Raw genomic sequence first — 23,597 nt, 5'->3', positions numbered from 1 at the left:
CTGATTCGCATCTACTTATGCAGGAATCCAAGTGGGTTGTAGTGGTAAACTCTGATTCTTCAGATGATTTTTTTTTAAAAAAAATAATGCAAATAATCCAAGTTTATAAAACTGTCATCTTATTTTGATTGAGATGACTTGGGACTTCCCTTGAGCGGTGTCAACTTAACATTAACTGAGACTCTGCAGCTTTAAAAAAAACCTTTTTACTTTATTGTTGGTCTTGCTTGTTTAGTTTGTTGGGAAAGGGTTGAATATATTCCAAAAAGGTCTGATGGACTTGGGGATACAACTACAGCTATAAAGTGCTGATTTTTATATCTACAGCATGTTCCTGGCAATGCCATATAAATGAATTCAATGAGGAAGGCGCTAAAATTGTATTTTTCCATCAGACGCTCAATGCCCTCAGATGCTATGGGATTACAGTGACTTGTTTTATTATTATGCAGAGTGGTTCTGGTAAAGAATATGCAGGCAGGCCACCAGATCCATTGTTGGGAAATTACTCAACTCATGTAAAAATCATGCCTTATGAAAGCTTCAAACTCAGCGGTGGAAAAGAGATACTTGATGGTTGAGCCTTCCCCCCTACCTCCACCCCCCATCATCACACCAAAAGGATATCTGAATTTGGGTTCCAAATCAAATGTACATATTGACACTGAGCAACTACTTAGGGTTTGCACAGTCTAAATCTTTGTAAGAACAATAACTCATTGATTGTGCTATGCAGCTCTTGTGCTCGGTAGTGGCGTCTCACAACTGAAACCTAATTGTCCATTTAGCAGATTTTTGACATTTCAGAATGGCAAATCCTGTGACACAACCAGGCTTTTTCAAATGACTTCAACAAACCCTACCTATTGCTTTGGATCACTAGACCTTAGGTAGCAGTATCAAGGGATCGTGGCAGAAACCATAACTTTCTCTGCTTAGAGGCCAAAGCAAATAAGTTATAATATAATAATATAATAAAACTTTATTTGTACCCTGCTACCATCTCCCCAAGGGACTCGGTGCAGCTTACATGAGGCCAAGCCCACAATACATCAATACAGGCAATAACAACAACAATAAAATAATTAAAATAAAACTCATAAACAGAAAAGCAATAAAAATGACAGTAATACAACACACATTTAAAATCTAGGGCTGGGCCAAATGTAATTAATGTTAAAAAATAATGCTAGGCATGAACAAAATAAGAGAGATGGGGCGTTGGTGAGAGCGTACAAACAATCCTAAAGCTGTGTAAAGTGCATTTAGAGGGCACAATGCTGAGAATTCATTATTCTGGGAAAGCACATTGGAACAACCATGTTTTCAGGCTCCTCCTAGAGACTGCCAGAGTTGGGGCATGCCTGATGTCCTTGGGAAGTGAATTTCAGAGTCAAGGAGCCACCACTGAGAAGGCCCTCTCCCTCATCCCCACCAACTGCACCTGCGATGGAGGTGGGAGTGTGAGCAGGGGCTCTCCAGATGATCGAAGGGATTGTGTGGGTTCATACACAGAAATGCGGTCATGCAGGTAGGTTATGATGATCCCTTCGATCATCTGGAGCCCTGCTCACACTCCCACCTCCATCGCAGGTGCAATTGGTGGGGATGAGGGAGAGGGCCTTCTGTTAAAGCTCAATAAAAACTTTTAAAAATAATTTGTTCATTATGTATAAAAACAAATATCCCCAATTGGTCCATGAAGATCGAGCCTTTAAATTTTCTCATTGTAGCCAATGGGCCAAATCCCTCCTGATTTGAGTAACTTTCATATATATATATTAGTGGATATAAGAAACAAAACTGTGAACAAAAGAAAGAAAAAAGAAGAAAAAATATGCAAAAGGTTTTCAAAAGGGTCTACAGTCAGTGCTCGTTAAACATATGAAAAATCAGAATTGGCTTACAGTTAATTATACCGTAACATTTCTTATCCCTCAACCTCACACCCGTGAACCCAACTGCCAATACCTGTGAGGCCCCTCAGAAAAGAATCACAAAACTAACCAGCAACTACCCATAAATCCCCTTTATGGCAATCTTCAAGTTTTCCTTAGTCTTCTTTTCCAGAAACCCAAGTGCCAGCCTCCATTTGTTTGCAAATTCTTCATTACTTCCTCCTCTCCTCCTATTTGTCAGCTTGGCCATTTGGATATAATCTAATTTATCTCTCCATTCTTCAACAGATAACTCTTTTTCCTATTAGGACTATTCAGAAGCTGTATCAGTGCAGGAGATGAAGAAATTTGTCAATATTGCTTTGTTGCAGCAAGACTAATAATAGCCAAAACATGGAAAGGGGAAAAAGAGTAACTTCTCAGTAAACAGAATGAGGGGTCAATTGATAACGGACCATGAAAAGGCATGCCTTTAGGTGGAATTGCACACCTCTACTTGCTAACTCACATTCAGGACATGGAAAAGAAGTGGCCTAGAGGTCATCATTCAACCGAACAAGGATGTCCTCACCCAGAATAATGTTTAACGGAGTTGTAACTTGGCTACCTCTTAATTGCTCACACATCCCCCTCTTCACACTTTCTTTTTGGTTTGCTCATTAATTGTAGTCCTGTTTAAAAATCATTCATTCCTTTATTTCCTCCTCAAAATTTCAATGGCTTTTTATTTCAGACCTCCTAATTAAAGAGGATTGGGACAATTCTAATTTATGGTGAAACCTATCATTAATTCTTTTACTTAAAACCAATTAAAGCATGCAACATTAGTAACAATAGTGCAGTTCAATGGGTGATTTGGGTGATGAATATCACTATTTTAAAGTTACTTTAACCTAAATGAGTTAAACTCACCCAGCTGAAAATGTCTTCTTTATTGTTTGGCTACTCAATGATCTTTGGTTACAGTCCATTTTCCATCTGGAAAGTCATAATAATTTGGAAGGTGTTCCTTTGAAAACAGTACACCAACAGCTGAAACATGCCAGGTGGAAAGGTGTGAGGCAAGCCATATGATCAAAATTCAGCTAATCTTTCTTGAGCTGAGATTAAGAAAAGCCACTACTCTCAGTTAATTATGGATAGGCTCTTGTCAAATTCAAAGGATGACATCTAGGTGCTTTTATTATTGTTATTATGTTAATCCTTTTAATCTATCAAAAAGGACAGACATAGATTATTTGTATTCTACTATTGTTCAGCTAAATGTAAAAATAATTATACAGAAAAGCTTATTGTTACAAAGAGTGATAAGAAACTGCAGCTGTCAGATGTCTCTCAGCTAGAGCTTAGAACAAAGTCAAAGAAGCCTGTGGCCAGGAGGAAAAAGTACTCTAACTTTTGGGAAATGTGAAATATGATAGTGACTCTCAAAAGCAGAGCAATTATTGCACAAGGCAGAAGCTGAACAATTCACTAGCTCATTCCAAACTTTCACACAGCATCTGGGAGGAAAATTTTATTTGAAAAGGTGAGCCCAAGTTGGATTTGCACAAGTATTTGTAGGAAAATTACTTTATATACCTAGCAGTCTTCTTTTGCTAGGTATATAAAGTAATTTTCCTACAAATACGTGTGCAAATCCAACTTGGGCTCACCTTTTCAAATAAAATTGATACAAGAAAAGTTACTACATGGCAAAAGAAAGCTGGAGCATCTCTCCTTGAAAGCCTATTATCATGCTTGATTTTGAAGAAGAGACTGAAAGGGAAGAGGGAGAGCAAGAGAAAAAGAGAACAAGAAGAGGGAGGCTGAGACTAAAGAGAACACAAAGGAAGGCTATGTTACAGACAAAAAAGAAAGAAACAGGAAGTTGCCATGAGCATGTTGTTTTGACATTTTGAGAGAGTGATATACATTCTAAGCTTCCCGTAAATATATGAATGTGAAGGCTATGCAGTCCAAAACAAAGGAGGGAGTGGAGGTTTGATTATGTTGGTGGCCTTGACTTTTATATGTGTCTTTCTCTCAGTCAAATATGCTTTGGTGTTTAGGTATTCCTACACATTCCTCTTAGCTGTGGTGGTATAAATGAAGATTTCACTTTCTATTTCCATCCTGAATATGAAGAAAACTGCATATTTTGTTAAATTCATCTCAAAATAAACAGGCTTGTTTTCTTCTGTTCTAAAACATGGAGCAATGGATTCAAACCTCAGGAAAGGGGAATCCATCTTAATATTGGGAAGGACTTCCTGATGGTCAGAGATGTTTGAAAAGGGGATATACTGCCTTGGAGCATGGTGGGACCTTCTTCTTTGGAGGTTTTTGAAAAGAGGCTGAATGGCCACTTACAGTTGTTATTTGTATCCCACTTTTTCTCACTAAAAAAAGAAAGTGGATTTGTTTGAAGTGCTTTGACTATACACATATCCTTTCATGGAATGGAACTGGACAGGATGGCTCATGGAGTCTCTTCCAACTCCATCATCCTGTGATTCTGGGAATCTTGAACTGAATGCAAATGTTTCACATCAGACAAATATGCCAACACCTGTATGCCTTCAAGCATCCATCATTTTAATGTAACCCTATTTTTTTTAGAATTTTCTTAGACGAGGAATACTCAAAGATTGTTCTACCAGTTCTTTCTTATGCTTAGATTCCCTGCTTAGATTCCAAAACCAGAGAGAATCTGGTGCCTTTAACATTTAAGATTTTCCCCGACCCACTTCTATTAATTAAGCATGTTGAAACTGCACATGTGTAATGATATAAGTCTCTATAGGTTATGTGCCAATTTACAACTCAGGACTAATAACTGTCTTTATTTTAAAGGTACTGGCGTGAGGTTTGATAATGGACCCAGTGTAATACAGAGCAGTCATCAAGTTCCTTGACTTGAAAGGCCACACCAAAGGGGACATTCAATGAGATCAAAGAGGTTTATGGTGATGATTCCCCATCATATGATGTAGTCAAGAACTAGCATTGTCAATTCAAATGTGGTCGGACTTCTGTGGAAACAGCTCAAATTCCAGGGTAACCCCACTCTGCTATTGATGAACACAACATCCAGCAAGTGGAGGTTGCCATTTTGGAAAATCACCACGTAACCATTTGCCAAGAAGCCCAAAATGTCAAGATGATATGGGGTCCATGAAAAAAAAATCACCCAATACCATCTTCACATGCATAAGGTATCTGGCATGCTCACCTTCTGCAAGAGAGTGCACTAGTTCACAACTCACATGTTGCCCAAATGGAAGCATGATCCTGTGGTTGTTGTAGTTTTTTTCAGGCTATATGGCCATGGTCTAGAGGCATTCTCTCCTGACGTTTCACCTGCATCTATGGCAAGCATCCTCAGAGGTAGTGAGGATGCTTGCCATAGATGCAGGCGAAACGTCAGGAGAGAATGCCTCTAGACCATGGCCATATAGCCCGAAAAAACCTACAACAACCCAGTGATTCCAGCCATGAAAGCCTTTGACAATACATGATCCTGTGGCTTTGAAATTCTACCACATCCCCCATATTCACCCAGCCTGATATCATCGGACTTTCACCTCCTTCCAACAATGAAGTTATTTTTGAAGGGCAAGCATTTTTGTGTCCTTAGGTGGCACCTATATAGAGAAGAACTAATAACTGTTACAAATTTTATTGCTCTCAGTCCACAGGAAGTGGGTCGGGGAAAATCTTTAATGGACTGCACTGAAAATAATACATCCGTCTTTGTACATATGCACATTGGTTATAAACACATGGGTGACATTGTTATGCATGCTATTATCCAATTTATTTGTCATGTCAGGACAACCAGTCATATTATATTACATTTCTAACAGAACAAAGCAAACAAACAGACAGAATACACAATTTGTGAGTTTGGTAGTTGATTAAATGTCCTTTCACCAGTATCTGGCCACTTAGAGTGCCTCTGGTGTTGCTGCAAGGAGGTTCTCCATTGTGCATGTGGCAGGGCTCAGGTTGCATTGCAGCAGGTGGTCAGTGGTTTGCTCTTCTCCACACTCGCATGTCGAGGATTCCACTTTGTAGCCCCATTTCTGAAGGTTGGCTCTGCACCTTGTGGTGCCAGAGCGCAGTCTGTTCAGCGCCTTCCAAGTCGTCCAGTCCTCTGTGTGCCCAGGGGGGAGTCTCTCATTTGGTATCAGCCATTGGTTGAGCTTCTGGGTTTGAGTCTGCCACTTTTGGACTCTCGCTTGCTGAGGTGTTCCAGCAAGTGTCTCTGTAGATCTTAGAAAACTATTTCTAGATTTAAGTCGTTGACGTGCTGGCTGATACCCAAACAGGGGATGAGCTGGAGATGTCTCTGCCTTGGTCCTTTCACTATTGGCTGCTACTTCCCGGCGGATGTCAGGTGGTGCAATACCGGCTAAGCAGTGTAATATCTCCAGTGGTGTAGGGCGCAGACACCCCGTGATAATGCGGCATGTCTCATTAAGAGCCACATCCACTGTTTTAGTGTGGTGAGATGTGTTCCACACTGGGCATGCGTACTCAGCAGCAGAGTAGCACAGCGCAAGGGCAATGAAGGGCATTATCCAATGAAAATGTCCCAAACTGGAAACGGCAGGATTTTTTAAAAATCTACAGTGACCTATAAATATGCTCTGAAACTACAGCAAAAGAACTATGGAGCACTAAACTATTGGTGCCATATTGCAAACTAGATTGGGCAGTACAGTATCTTCACATCTTGGAAGAAATTTGTCAAGGGAACATTTTTGCAAGGAAACCTTTCAATTCCATCCTTTGGGGTTTTCTTCCTGTAAGAGAAAATAAGACCTGGATGCTTAAAGTTAGTGATATCTTTCATATGAGATTCTGCCCCCCCCCCCCCCAATAACTAGGCAATCGTTTCCATTCAGATTTAGATGAAAGAATATTATCTCTTTCCCTGATCATATTTATACCTTTAACATTTGTGAAAATCATTAAAATAATGATCCTCCAATGCCTTTGTGAAGAGAGAGAGAAGGAGAGACAGAGGAAGAGGAGACTGAGACGGCTGAAACCCCTAATTTTCCAGTCTGCATTCAATGCATGTTCCTCCCATCAAACAGTTTGTTTTCCAATGAGTAAACTTTTCAAATCTTTCAATAATCCTCGGGGATGTTTTCTCTTTCAGTCTTTTCACGATCCATTTGATTAAGTTCTTGCCTGCTATTTTATTTTTCTTCATCTTCTCAAACAGCCTCTGAAAAAAAAAAACATACCTATGCCGACACACACAAACAGAGGGGAAATTACCTTATGAAATAATAAAAAAGATTATCTTAATCTCCCCAAATATTCCGATTTTGTATTCATTTCCTGCCTTATTGCATTTTGAAATGCCATAAATGGGGAAGTGGTGATTTTATAACATTTATGGAGGTTTGCTGCTGGAGAGGAAATACATTTTTTGGGGGGTGGGGAATTATGGGACGTAGTTAATATTAAAGATGGTAATAATGGTCATAATCATAAGGAATTCAAATAGCATTTTTCATTTATAGATCTTATTTTCCCCACTATAAACTAAACATAAGCCTTCATGTTTGGGGACAATTTACTTTCCGAAACAGGTCACAGCCATCTTTATGACCATGAATAAATGGCTGATGCTCTGAGGTATCCAGAATTTTAATGGGGTTTTTGTTAAAATGTGCAAAGACGCTAGCTCTTGTGAAAAGATTTGTGACAATTGCAATTTCATGTATTTCTAAAAATTGAATGGATGTAAATTTCACATCATGTCAGGCATCGTATAAGTAGAACTTTGAGCATTTGAAGGATTTCTTCTCACCCTGATGGTCTTTCCATATTTTACCCTGCATTTGCAAACAGGGGGCTCAGTTCTACTGCGTATCTCAACTACGGTGAATGCATTAAATCAATGGGACTTGCTATGCTTACATGTTGACTCATAGAATCACAGAATCATAGAATCAAAGAGTTGGAAGAGACCTCATGGGCCATCCAGTCCAACCCCCTGCCAAGACGCAGGAATATTGATTCAAATCACCCCTGGCAGATGGCTATCCAGCCCCTGTTTAAAAGCTTCCAAAGAAGGAGCCTCCACCACACTCCAGGGCAGAGAGTTCCACTGCTGAACGGCTCTCACAGTCAGGAAGTTCTTCCTCATGTTCAGATGGAATCTCCTCTCTTGTAGTTTGAAGCCATTGTTCCATGTCCTAGTCTCCAAGGAAGCAGAAAACAAGCTTGCTCCCTCCTCCCTGTGGCCTCATTCTTCAACAATTGATTGATTGGTTATTTATTTATTTCGAACATTTCTACCCCGCCCTTCTCAACTCCTAGAGGGACTCAGGGCAGCTTACAATTGGCAATAATTCAATGTCACATCATAAAATACAGAATAACAAATATAACAATTAACATGAACATTAATAAATAAAGATTAAAACAGTATACTTACACTCTGATTAGCTATTGCCCGTCTGGTGGCTGTTTAGCTAGCCATCTGCTAATGAATACTCCACTTAACTTATCCAAATCCTCTTCTATGCCATAGTTAAACGTTATCAATGGTCTTTTAACCTGATTGCCCAAAGGCCTGGTCCCACAGCCACATTTTAACCTTTTTTCTAAAGGTGAGGAGGGATGACAATGACCTAATTTCCCTGGGGAGCAAATTCCACAGGCGGGGGGCCACCACTGAGAAGGCCCTGTCCCTTGTCCCCGCCAAGCATATTTGAGACAAAGGCGGAGCCGAGAGCAGGGCCTCCCCAGACCATCTTAAGCTCCGAGGTGGGACGTAGAAGGAGATACGTTCGGACAGGTACGCTGGACCGGAGCCGTATAGGGTTTTATATGGCTATACCGGAGTTGTATAGGTTTAACATTCATTAGGAGCCGTATAGGGTTGACATTCATTAGGACTAACCAATAGGATTCAGGAACTTCCAAATCATATCCTCCATAAGTTAGATAAGGATAAGGTAATGGTGTCAAATGGATAAGGTAATGGTGTCTTGACATTGATGTTCCTCCCAAAAACTGGATAAGTGCTGGTTTTAGCCTATACCGCCCTAAACGGTTCCGGTCTGGCTTACCAATCCAAACATATCTCTCCTTATGAAACATCTAGGACCTTAAGATCATCTGGGGAGGCCCTGCTCTCGATCCCACCTTCCTCACAGATATGTTTGGCGGGGACGAAACACAGAGCCTTCTCAGTGGTGGCACCTCAGCCCTTCACATGGATATAAGATTGACTCACTCCCTTCTAACATTCCGCAAAAAGGTTAAGACCTGGCTCTTCAAGCAAGCTTTTACTATTGGAGCATAATTAGATGATTATATTGATTATATTGATGATTATATGGAATGAACAACGATGCAATTAGACAATGATTTTAATAAGGAGACTCCGAAGATTTTGTTTTTACAGGCTGTATTGTTTTTATATCACATTTTAAATGTTTGAATTGCTATTATAATTGTTTTAACTGTATCTTTATAATTTGTTATGAAATCGAATCATTGCCGACTGTGAACCTCCTTGAGTCACCTCTGGTTGAGAAAGGCGGTATACAAATGTGGTAAATAAATAAATACATAAATAAGAAGGTTTAGTTCTCTATAATATCTCAAGAAAAAGGTCTTAGTGTGGCATGAGAGTCTCAGGACGAGTGCACAAATCTAGTATAAACTATATAGTGCTTGCTTAGTGCAAATCTAAAAGCTGATGGCATGCCCCAAACTGAGAAGGAGGAGGAAAAGGAAAAGAAGACTCACTAATGGAAAAGAATATACAAATACCTGAAGACCAGTCAAGAACTTCTTTGGTTCAACAGGTCAGTTCAAGATCAGAGGAGGAGTGGGACCCTATTCCCAGAGAAAGAAGTTGACTCAAGTGTCTGGTCCAGACTATTCCACTATGACACAATAATCAAAATATCAGAAAGACCACAGTTGAAGGATGCTGTCATCAAATATAACTGAGAATCTGGGTGTGACCAGAAATCTTTTCAAATAAAAGATTATAGAATTAAAAAGCTGGTTTAGTTGGGGTCTCTTTTCTTGGAGCTTGAATCCATTGATCCCTTTTCTAATCTCCAGAGCAGCAGAAAATAAGCTTGCTCCATCTTCGGTGTGACATCATTCAAATATTTAACCATGGCTATAATGTCATCTCTTAAATCAGTGGTTTCCAACCTTTTATTGACCAGGGACCACTTGCCCAGGGACTACTTTGATCAGGGACCACTCTCCAACATTAGTACCAAAGGATTACAAATCAGTTTTTGGTCAACTTTAGATTTGATTTGGGGTGCTGATTCAGAAAATTGCATTGGATAGACCACATCAGCTCCAGTTTCTGATACAGAACATATGCCATGATCAGCTACAGGAAAGGAGTGGCAGACAGTACAAAAGGAGTGGAAATAAAATAATATAATGAGGAATGAGGCTCGTGGACTGGATTTTTGCCCTCGCAACTGACTGGTGGTCTGCGGCCCACAGGTTAAGAACCACTGTCTTAAATGTACCTTCTTGAGGTTAAACATGCCCAAAAAGAACACCTGATTGAAAGCAACACTATTTCTCATTCTCATTCTCACTGCCCCTACATCCTAGGATCTGATCCCAGATTGTATTCTTATCCCAGATTATCTGGTAGTAAAGCCTCACATATAAATTATATAAAATAATCTGGGATCCTTGGATATAGGGCAGTGAAGAAGCAGCCTTGGTGTCATTCCCTGGTTCTGTTGGGCTCCTGATTCTTGGTTTTCCAAATGTGGTGACTAAAGATAACCAATGAACTTTTGGTTTCACGCAATGGCATTCTTCCATTGCTACTAACTGCACATGTTTCTCATATTGAAACTTGGCTTCCTTCTGATCACATGGATTCTGGATATATCTGAATTTTGTTAAAGGAAGACACTGTTCTGTCACCGCTGGAGTTGAAATTAAATGCTTCTAAGAGAGGATGCAAGGCTTGCGTCCAGCAGGAACCCCGGGGGCCCGAGAAGGAACCTTTAGAGGAATTTTCCCTATTAAACAGGCTTTAGGAGACTTAAGCTTAAATACAACAGTCTTTATTAATAAACAAGCAGGGAGGTAAGCTTTCTAAATAGTCTATTGGCTCTTGCAGTCTTGTTTACAGGAAACAGGCACTATCTTCAAGAAACTTTGTTTAACAGAAAAATTCCCCTTTAAAGCTCCTCCCAGGCTGCTGTGAACTTATACCCGACTGGTTTGGGTCTGCTACCTGCTGAACTGTGTCTCAGAACCAAACAGACATACCACCAGGCTTGAAATCACTTAGCTGAAGATGAAGAGCTGTTATTCCCTCTGGAGGTCCTCAGGGCTATGAAGCTGTTCCCTGGAACCCTTTGGGAATCTGTAGAGGCCTTTAATCTGTTCTCCCCCAGGAAGTCTTAAAAGATGAAGCCTTTGCACAGGAGGAGCGTCTGTACTTATCCTCTGCCTTGGCTTCCCTTGCTGTGACTAACTGAAAAATGGCCCCTTCCCTCCAAAAAGCAAAAAGGGGGCGGGACCAGGGATCCTACCTATAATTGGCAGGTGGCTTACCCTATAAATGCAAATTATAACAGGAAACCCCCTGCTGCAAAATCCTAAGCATGGGATTGCACACAAACATTTAAACACAGCGAATAAATTTATTTACTTTACTTATATACCGCTGTTCTCAGCCCGAGGGCGACTCACAGTGGTTCCAAGAAGCTCCTGGAGCTCCTGGAACAGCTGTTCCAGAACAGACACTCTTGTTTTGTTTTTGTTTTGTTTTTGGTATGCCAGACTTTTGATGAATACTAACTGATGAAAAGGTATTCCACTTAAACATTATGGGAAACTTCCTGTCAGTAAGAGGTGTTCAACAGTAGAATACTTATCTTCTTCTCTGGAGCGTATTAAACCTTTTAAGCCTTTCTTTGATGGTGTATTCATGCATAGTAGAAGGGATTGGTTTGGATGGCCTTTGAGGTCTCTGATTCTATGCCCTTGCAACTTTTGCATCATTTACCACATGTTATGTTCTTGTATTTTTCAAATTATTGTAGGAGATTAGGATGCTTGTTTTAAAAATGCATCAGACTGACAATAATTTTACATTTCAGAATTTGGGTAACATTACTACATTCTCTCAAACCTTGTCCCTCCTCCCCAAACTTTCCATTCAGTTTGATCTTTGGGGGTTTTTTTACTTGCAAAGACAGGCCATTTTGAATAAAGTTAATCTTTCTTTTCAAAGCCAAAGGATGTGTACAAAAGAACAAAGATGCCTGAATGGGATTTAGATGTCTATGACACTTTTATTTTCTTTTTAAATGTTAACTCTCCCTCATTTACATGGCTATCCCCTCAAGTAATACACTCCATGGCAAACCAATAGAGTTCTTCCACTTAGACTCGTATTCATTGTACGGTGAAATGTACTTTCATTCCAGTCTGAATAATTGGAACACTGCAGGATTTAAATAGGAATTTTATTCTGTAACTCAATCCACCCCTTTACAATTATTTTTAGCAGATTCTCTCTCTGTGTGTGTCTCTCTCTCTTAGTCCTTTACTCTTTCAACCTCTCCTTTTTCTTATATAAGATGAAGTAAAAATAGGACAAGGTATATATAATATATATATTAGGAATGTGAAAAATCTCACCTTTTCAGAACTGCTGCATTTCTGCCCAATTCTACCTGTATTTCCCCCTATTTTGTTTCATGCAGGATTGTAAGACTTTAAGGGTGCATCCAGACAGCCTCTTTATTGTGGTAACTCCCACAATAAAGAAGGGGCTGTCCAGATGACGTCCTGGACAATCCTGAATTAATTCACCACAAACCAGGAAAACTCTGGTTTGTAGTGAATCAATTAGATAATGGATTTATTTCACACCTTCTTGGAAGGTGCAGGATAAACCCACTACTTCCAGTGTCTGATTACAGTCCAGACACGATTCGCACAGTTTTCCAGACACAGTTTACCCATCTCCTCCCCACAGCCCCCAAACCCCTTTAAAAAGTAAGGAAAACTTACCTGGCCTCCAGTAGACTGTAGCTGGAGCGCATCGAAATGACGCACCAGGAGAGCGGGGGGGGGGGGGGGGGGGGGGAGAGAGAAGCAGGAAAATCACCCCCTCCCCTGGCTCATCATTTCTACATGCCAGGAGAGCTCCAGCTAGAGTCTTATCATGTATCATGTTCTGCAGTTCATAGTGGTTGGTGGTGGTAGGCCTAACGGTTGGTGATGGAAGGGTTAATGTAAGTCTTAGTTCTAAAGGGTTGAGTAATCTGTAAGACTTCATGGGTGAAAGCAATTAAGGGTGGAGGTATTCGGTTGCAGATGGGTGCTTCTGAACATAAGGAGGTAGATTCGGGATTGATCTTTGGGAGAAAAGGATTTGTCTTATTTTGGTGGTAGATGCTGCTGGTTTTTCCCCCAAGTTTATGGTTTTCTCCCAAGTTTGTGGATTTTCCGTATCTTGACCTGTCTCCTGGACTCTTGGAACCCTGGAACCTTGAATCTTTAAACTGGCTTTTGACTACGGTATAGACTCTGGATTCCTGGACTTGGTTTATTGAACTCTCGGTGTTTGACCACTAGATTGGACCTTTTGACTACGGAGTTATCTTGAACCTGCAACAGTGTTTGCTGTTTTTGTTTTATATTCTGTAGTTGAGTGCAATCTTTATGTTTTATATTTTGGACTATTAAAACAGCCAGAAAGTAAGTGCTGTTTTAATTAAATAGTTTACTGCAAACTGCAAGTTTGGTTCACCTCTGCCAGAATAACGGAAGAGCCCCGGCAACATGACAAGTCTACTGGAGGCCGGGTATGTTTTACTTACTTTTCAAAGGGGTTTGAGGTCTTTGGGGAAGAGTAGTAAGGCATCCAGATGTTCTTGTGGGCCAGTCCCACCAGAGCATCTGGACAGAAAGTGTGTGTGTGGACAGGACTCCAGAAATATCTGTGTTTTTAAAAAATGGATGATTCTGGGATAAAGGCCTGCCTGGAACCACCCTAACTGTCATCCTATTGGTGTTTTATGTTATACAAGTTCACTGACTGATGTTGTACTTCTTTGCCCATGACTTAAGACCCATACCCAACTCACCATTACATAATGGATTTATTATATTCGTCTTTCAATAATATTCATTGTGCTTTTCCATTCCCCAAGAGAACAATAAACAAGCACATTGACAGATACAGCATTGGTTGCATAATGTCTGCTTTAGCAGAAGGTCAATGTACTGCAACCATTTTGTAAATATATGATAGCAAATGTATGTAAATGAATATAGGATCTAACCTGTTTTTTTGAACAAAAAGTATACATTTGAAAACTGTGCAAATCTGCACATGGTACTACAATGCACACAAAGGTCTGGAAGCTAAGCCCTATTAGGAGCAGTTTAGGGAACTGGGTATATTCAGTCTGAAGAAGAGACAGTTAAAATGGGAAATTACAACCATGTTTAATATCTGAAAAAATACCACATCTTCTGTCGTCTGTTCCAGGGATTGCATTTCAGAGTAATGACTCCAAGCTACAAAGAGATTCCACATATACGGAGGAACTTTCTGATGGTAAGAGCTGGTTGAGAGAAGAATACACTGCCTTGAAGTGTGGTAAAATCTCCTTCTCTGGGGGGTCTTTAAACAGGGGCAGGATGGCCATTAGTTGGGAGTGCTTTGATGGTACCTTCCTGCATGGAAAATGGGCTTGGACTGGATGGCCCTTGTAGTCTCTTCCAACTCTATGATTTAATGGTAGGCTTCGCTCAATGTTTGTTCACAAAAATGTCTACAAAAAGGAGTGTCTTGAAATAAAATGCATGAGTGGGAAGGGATAGGGAGTGAACACTGTATGATACCAGAACCTAACAAACTGAAAGATTTGATATTGTGATATTGAGATCCATAAGGGCATACCGTACTTACCATACTATTTTTTTTCACCTGCTCAACTATTCTGTTATTGCTTCAATGAAATCATCTTTGAAGCCTGGATAGTCTAATTAAGGACCTCATCAAAAGGCCAGGTGAAACATCCCACTTCACCTAGTTTTGGGGAGAAAAGACATTTGGGCAAAGGGACAAATCTGATTTACATTACTGATTTTCAGTGGCCCTTTCACACTCCAAAATTATCGTGGAAGTATCCTGTAGATTTCTGTGATTTGAAATTTGGTGAGGCAATAGGCCTTTTTGGTTGAGAGTTCTAAAATACCCCTCACAGAACTGCAACTCTCAGGAAATAAATCCTGCAAGGTGGAAATAATGTTGTAAAAGTGGAATTATAGTTCTATAATTCTAAAATGTGAAAGGGCCCTTGAGGAGTAACTGCCTTATTCATTCTGCATACAGAGGAACATCTTTGCACACTGCTTTAACTGCCATGGATCGATGCTATGGGATCATGAAAGTTGTGGTTTTATGTCCCTGCTGGATTCCATAGCACTGAGTAATGTGCTACCAAACTGCATTCATTCAACAATGTTGATACACCCTCAGAGGCAGTACAAGTATACAATGAATTAAATTACTATGGTGTTAATCCTGTCAGTACCTTCTATGCCTTCTCCCTGCCTCCCCCTTTTTTTTCTAACACACAAAACACTGCTATTCCCTTTCTGAGGCCTTTCATATGCAGAAAATTAACTTGGGAATCTGTATATGAATTACTACCCTATATTCATTGCCTGGGAAGGCAGAAGCAGAATTTATGCATGTGCTGGTACAGCTGTACCAGAAGCTCCAACTCTATTTGCTTCGTATTAAGTGTTTGCTTGCAGCCCAAGGCTTGGGATTCTGCAGAAGGGTGGCTTCCTGTTAAAGTTTGCAGTTATATGGCAGGCCCCCTGTCCATCATCGTTAAGTTTGGTTCCGCCCCCGTTCAGGACAATTGAGAAGGGAAGGGAGCCATTTTCAGTCAGTCTCAGCAAGAAAGTCAATGTACAGGACGTGTACAGATTTCTCCTGTACAAATGCTTCCACCCTTAAGACTTCCCGGGGGAGAACAGTCTTAAGAACATCTAAAGATTCCCAAAGGTTCCCAGGGAAACAGCCTTACAGCCCTGAGGAATTTCAGAGGGAATAACAGCTTTAAACATCAAGAACTCCAGCTAAGTGACCAGAGGCCTACTGGTAGGTCCACTCGGTTTTGAGACGCAGTTCAGCCCGGTAGTGGATCCACATCAGTTAGGTTTAGGATCACAGTTAGCCTGGGAGAAGTTTGGTAAGGGATTTTCCTTTAGAGTAAAAGTAACAGTTAGAAGCCACCAGTTGCACAAAAGCCTGGAAGCATTTGTTTAACCTTTTGAAGACAAAAGAAGTTTCTCTTGATTGTTCACCAATAAAAGACTTTGTTATATTTTACAAGCCCTCTAGAGACTGTTTATGGTAAAAATCCTTAAGAATTTCTCTTCGGGCCCCCTGGCTTCCCGCTGGGCTAAAGTTGCACGTCCTGTTTTAAAGGCAATTCATTTCAAGCCCAGCGCGCGACAGAACAATGCAACTCCTTCTGGTTCTGCTTCAATCCTTTATGTCACTAGTTAACTTGCCCAGTAAGAAATTAAGCAGTATGAATATCTATAGTTTTTCTGGTTCAGGGACTGCTGAAATCAACAATACAGGGAGATTAACATGTTTGTCCTTTGCTTATGGCCCTTTCAAAGTCTGCAGTCAAGTCACATGCTTGGATTAAAGTAGCTCCTTTCTTTACATGTTTTGCATGTATTTAAGGCTACCACTAAGGCTGTCCAACTCTTTCTAGCCTTCCTTCTTTCTCTATCTTTTCAGATTGGATTTCATCCTCATTTTTCCCCAGTTTGATCTTTAGCAAATAAATGCAAATCAACAGCAGCAATTTCTGCTCCAGACACCAGTTGAAGTGTGACCTTCAGTTATTCATGATGTAAATTCACCATGGTGGTATTAGTTTAGATTTATTTCCTTAATACTACTAATCCTTTGAAATAAAAATGTAGATACAGGGAGATATGTGTGACTGGCGCCTTCTCCCCAACATTTGCTGTTGCTGTGCTTTAATTCGGGAAATGGCTTCATTCAGGAAGGAAGACAAAAATTTTGTGAAAATCATTTTGTCTGCTTTGAAATGCAACTGGCCTAACAGACCAAGAGCAAGGGCAGGCTAAAGGAAAAGGGGCAGCTTCCAAAGCTTTTCATGACAGTATTTCTAACACATAATTATATACCTATTTCCTCATAGTAAAGGGGGGAAGGAAATGATGTGTTACTATTGAGCAACCATGGAAATCTATGTGTCTTATGATGAGAATGTCTCCTATGTAGCAAGATGAGATAGCAAGAATATTAAGAAATACAGTAGAATATCGTTTGTCCAACCTTCTCTCATCCAATGTTCTGTATTATCCAATGCAGCCTGCCTCCCACCTGGATCCATAGCTGTTTCAATACATTGCAATGTTTTGGTGTTAAATTTGAAAATACAGTAATTAATTACTATTGCTTGAGAGCTACCATCGGGTTGCTTGAGAGTTACTACTCAAAATGGCCCTAGTTACCCCATTCTATATTATACCATGAACTATATACATTGAGCCCTCACTTATCACGGGTGTTACATTCCAGGACCACCCACAAAAAGAGAAAATCCATGAAATAGGAATGCTATATATGCATATCAAGTTCTGTGGGTGAGGCAGAATTGAGAAGAGATTTAAAGGCACCACACACTTTTTTTGTGCTAGCTAACTCTGCTTTGCTTTGCAATCTCTCTTGATTGGTTGCTACTCTCTCTAGGGGGAGAGTGAAACCCCCTTCCACATGCCATCATTGCCAGGAGGCAGGATTGGAATGCCACTTAGGGCAATGGCAACCATTCATAAACTGGGAGGCAAAAACCCGCGAAACAGCAAGTCCGCAAAAAGTGAAACGCGAAGTAGCGAGGGAACACTGTATTGACATAATAATAATAATAATAATAATAATAATGAAAAACAGTAATTAGAAGCAAATTAAGATAAGCATAACTTAATCTAACACAGGGTTGTTGTAGGTTTTTTTGGGCTATATGGCCCCATGGTCTAGAGGCATTCTCTCCTGACGTTTTGCCTACATCTATGGCAAGCATCCTCAGAGGTAGCAAGGTCTGTTGGAACTAGGAAAGTGGGTTTATATATCTCTGGAATGACCAAGGTGAGACAAAGGACTCTTGTCTGCCGGAGCTAGGTGTGAATGTTTCAACTGGCCACCTTGATTAGCATATAATGAACCGACAGTGCCTATGGCAAACTTTTGTTGAGAGGTGATTAGATGTCCTTGTTTGTTTCCTCTCTGTTGTGTGCTGTTGTAATTTTAGAGTTTTTTTTAATACTGGTAGCCAGATTTTGTTCATTTTCATGGTTTACTCCTTTCTGTTGAAATTGTCCACACGCTTGTGTATTTCAATGGCTTCTCTGTGTAGTCTGACATGGTGGTTGTGAGAGTGGTCCAGCATCTCTATGTTCTCAAATAATATGCTGTGTCCAGGTTGGTTCATCAGGTGCTCTGCTATGGCTGACTTCTCTGGTTGAAGGAGTCTGCAGTGCCATTCATGTTCCTTGACTCGTGTTTGGGTGTGATCACCTCTCAACAAAAGTTTGCCCCAGGCTCTGTCAGACCATTATATGCTAATCAAGGTGGTCAGTTGAAACATTCACACCCAGCTCCAGCAGACAAAAGTCCACAGATATTCCACAGATATATAAGCCTTCAACAAAACAAGGACATCTAATCACCTCTCAACAAAAGTTTGCCATAGGCACTGTCGGTTCATTATATGCTAATCAAGGTGGTCAGTTGAAACATTCACACCCAGCTCCAGCAGACAAGAGTCCTTTGTCTCACCTTGGTCATTCCAGAGATATATAACCCCTTTTTCCTAGTTCCAACAGACCTCACTACCTCTGAGGATGCTTGCCATAGATGCAGGCGAAACATCAGGAGAGAATGCCTCTAGACCATGGCCTTATAGCCCGAAAAAACCTACAACAACCCAGTGATTCCGGCCATGAAAGCCTTCAACAATACATTAATCTAACGCAGTTTAACCTCAATATTAAAACAGCTTTATGAATGCAGTTTGCTTGAGAGTTCCAGTTGCTTAAAGTCTGGTTAACTGAGAGTTACCACATTTCGTAACTTCAATTTATGGTGGTTAACTGAGAGTTTCTTAACTTTATTTTATGGTGATCCTATGAATGAGAAGCCTTGAAGAGCACCAGTCTGTAGCTCTGCTTTGATCTTGCAAACTTGGGGAGTTCCTTGATTAAATCAATCCACCAGTAGTACAGTCTCCTTCCTTTCCGACTCCCTTCCATTTTACCAAGATACGGTTTTGCCCATCTCAGATATTGTTCATTGTCATGACCCTGAACATGGAAAATGAATTAGTTTCAGTACATAGCTATTTCCCTGGGAAATCAAAACTAAACAAATTCATTTTCCATCTTTGATATCAGAGCATGGAACAGTATTCTAAATGGACAAAATTGTAAGATTACTTTAAAGTTAGTGCAGATGTACTTTTAAATAACACAAATTTCAAGCCAAGTGAATGTCTTATAGCTTTCCTCACAACATATTGCTGTGCAAACTGCAAGCTACTGTACATTAATTATTCATTCTCCTGTACTTCATTATTTTTACTGCTCAACGCCAGGTTTATTTAGGCATTACTAATAAAGAATTGCTGATATTGAATATGGTAAACTCGGGGCTATTTCAATTAATCAAGAGTCAACAAACTTAATTAATTCACACATTATCTAAAGCTGAGAATTCTCCTCATATTTATGAAACACACACACAAACACACACACACACATATTCCCTGTGTTCTTTCGTGCCTTCATAACTTGTGATTTATAGCAACTGGTGTGAATCCTTGCTGAGGTGGAGTGCAGGGAGAATAATTACCGAAGTCATTTATTTGTCACTAATGAAACAATTAATTTATATGAACAGTAGCAGTGGCCAGTCTAGCGAGATAAAGGAACTGAGAAGGATATCATTTAAAGTTTTCAACAAACACTTTGTGCTTTAGAACGTTAATGTCCTAGACACATAGGGAGATGAATACAATGCATCTCAAGTTATTATATGCAGGGACTGAGCTGACTGGCACAACCTGGGGATCACAACCAGATACAGTTAAGACATCTGCCCTTGCGCTGTGCTACTCTGCTGCTGAGTATGCATGCCCAGTGTGGAACACATCTCACCACACTAAAACAGTGGATGTGGCTTTTAATGAGACATGCCACATTATCACGGGGTGTCTGCGCCCTACACCACGGGAGAAATTACACTGCTTAGCTGGTATTGCACCACCTGACATCCGCCGGGAAGTGGCAGCCAATAGTGAAAGGAGCAAGGCAGAGACATCTCCAGCTCATCCCTTGTTTGGGTATCAGCCAGCAAGTCCACAACTTAAATCCAGACATAGTTTTCTAAGATCTACAGAGACACTCGCTGGAACACCTCAGTAAGCAAGAGTCCAAAAGTGGCAGGCTCAAACCCAGAACCTCAACCAATGGCTGATACCAAATGAGAGACTCCCCCTTAGGCACACAGAGGACTGGGCGACTTGGAAGGCGCTGAACAGACTGCGCTCTGGCACCACGAGATGCAGAGCCAACCTTCAGAAATGGGGCTACAAAGTGGAATCCTCGACATGCGAATGTGGAGAAGAGCAAACCACTGACCACCTGCTGCAATGCAACCTGAGCCCTGCCACATGCACAATGGAAGACCTTCTTGCAGCAACACCAGAAGCACTCCAAGTGGCCAGCTACTGGTCAAAGGACATTTAATCAACTACCAAACTCACACATTTTGTATTTTGTCTGTTTGTTTGCTTTGTTCTGTTAGAAATGTAATATAATTGACTGGCTGCCCTGACACGAGAAATAAATAAATAAAATATGCAGGGACTAGAATTATTATTTCTCACTGTTTCTTTTTTCCCTGGAAACACACTAGGGACCTGACGACTCAGAGTTTCACATTGGTCTGGTCACCACCTGCTGACCAAATGCAAGAGATTTCTGCTGAGCAGGCTATGGAGTTAACTGTTTCTCTGTTTGTGGAGTTAAGGAAAGAAAGGTCTCCTCTGTGAAGATCATTGAGGCTAGCTGAGAAGAGAGCCAGCAACAGGTAACACCTGTAAAAGTAGGATATAAGAGACTAGAGTTTGTTCCCTGATTGCTGGCTGCAATGTCAGTTCTTAAGTCAAGACCCTGAATCCTTGATCTGTCATGTTCTCTGGAACCTGGACTACCCTTGGACATCAGCTTTAAAATTTATGGAATCAACCTTGCACCTTGGATATTACTGGTAAATGGCTCTTGACCCTGGAACAGACATTTGACTTACCTCTTGCACATTCCTTTGAGTGTTTCCTATCTTTGTAGACTTTTTGGCTAGGCCAGGGATTGTTTGTTTATACTCTAACTGTATTTGGGAGCTGTGGCCTTCACACAAATATGGACAGTTCATTGCCCTCCAAAGCAGTCTATTACACTGCCAAACAGCTCTTACAGAAAAGTTCTTCCTAATGCACCAGGATTGTGGTGCAGCTGGCTGAGTGTCAGCTGCATTAAGATCACTCTGACCAAAAGGTCATGAGTTCGAAGCCAGCTCGGGTTGGAGTGGGTTTCCAACCAATTGTGCAGCCTGTTGTCGATCTTTGCAACCCGAAAGACAGTTGCATCTGTCAAGTAGGAAAATTAGGTACCACCTTAAAGTGTGGGGAGGCTAAATTAACTAATTTATGAGGCCATAAAAAAGTCTCCAGCAAAGCACTCCGGCAAAAAAGCATGTGGGGAATGCAGAAGTACTTCATCAGTGTCACAGATGGACGATGAAAGCAACAGCTCCCCTGGTGGCCAGAAAAAGTTAAATAGCCTCTGTGTATGTCTGTATATGTTGTTTGTCAAAATTGGCATTGAATGTTTGCCATATATGTGTACACTGTAATCCGCCCTGAGTCCCCTGCGGGGTGAGAAGGCGGAATATAAATGCTGCAAATAAATAAACAAATAAATAAATAAATAAATAAATGTTTACATAGACTGTATTTTATTGTACGTCAGATGCTGGAGATGGAAAAAAGGGGAAGCCCTTTACCTTTGTCACTGTTACATGCTGTTGTTCATTGTGTTTGTTAAAAGGCATTGAATGTTTGCCTCACATGTGTATTGTAATCTGCTCAAAGTCCCACCAGGGAGATAAAGCAGAATATAAAGAAAGTGTATTATTATTATTATTTGATACACAACAAGATTAATAATAATAATAAATAATAAAACTTTATTTGTACCCCGCTACAAATACAAGGGACCTGGTGTGGCTTACATGAGGATGAGCCCACAATACATCAGTAAAAACAACAACAGTAATACAAAACAATAAAATAAAACTCATAAACAGAAAATAAGCAGTAAACATCAACAATAACACAACAATGTTTAAAAAAACCTATAACTGAGCCAAATGTAATATTTAAATTTTTAAAAATAATGTTGAGCATGACCAGATGAAATATAACTAGGATAGAATTTTTGGAGAAGAATGGGGTGTGTAGACAATCCTAGATCACTAATAAAGTGCATTTAGGGACATATTGCTGGGAGTTTCCTTATTCTGGGAAGGCACACTGGAACAACCACGTTTTCAGGCTCCTCCTAAAAATTGCCAAGAGTTTATTTAATTAATTTATTTATTTAAAAGTTTTCTATACCGATCTTCTCACCTACAAGAGGGACTCAGATCCGGTTCACAACATGTGTTCATATACAAAAATACAAACCACACAATGCATCATCATTACACAATTAAAAACATATTACAATACAACATCGTCATCGTCACACTTACATAGCCACGTTGTCAAAGCATTCCTGGTCATAATTCACAGTTATTCATTCTCCTTCCATGTGAACCAAAGTTGACTCAGTTATCAAAGGCCGCATTCCATAGCCAAGTCTTTGTTAGCTTCCTAAACGTCAGGAGGGAGGGAGCAGTTCTAATCTCCTGTGGGAGGGAGTTCCAAAGCCAGGGAGCCACCATTGAGAAGGCCCTGTCTCTCGTCCCCACCAACCGTGATTGTGACAGTGGTGGGATCGAGAGCAGCCCCCCCCCCCCCCGGAAGATCTTAAAGACCTCGATGGTTCATAGGGGAGAATCCGTTCGGACAGGTAAACAGGGCCAGAGTCGTTTAGGGCTTTGTAGGTCAAAACCAGCACTTTGAATTGTGCTTGGAAGCTAATCGGCAGCCAGTGGAGTTGGGGCATGCCTGATGTCCTTGGGGAGTGAGTTCCAGAGTCGGGGGGCCACCACCGAGAAGGCCCTCTCCCTCACCCCACCAATCGTGCCATAGCAAACAAGATCACTATGTTGGCTATTGTTGTTGTTATTATTACATTAGCCCTCAACTTTCACTGGGTTTCTGGGCACATGAACCCTGTGAAACTGAAAAGCTCACACATTTTTTTTTTAAAAAAATGCTATATTTTTAACCTAAGAAAACACATTACTAGGAATCTCTGGGTTCTCTACCATGGCTTTGTAGTCAGCTTCTGGAAGACATTGGGCAGAGAACCACAATGAAGGACCTAGACATTTCTAGACTGGTGTTCTCTCTAGGCATATGTAGGTTCTCTGGATGA

This window comes from Anolis sagrei, chromosome 5, assembly GCF_037176765.1.
Source record: "Anolis sagrei isolate rAnoSag1 chromosome 5, rAnoSag1.mat, whole genome shotgun sequence".
Lineage (NCBI taxonomy): Eukaryota > Metazoa > Chordata > Lepidosauria > Squamata > Dactyloidae > Anolis > Anolis sagrei.
This window is presented reverse-complemented; position numbering follows the sequence as displayed.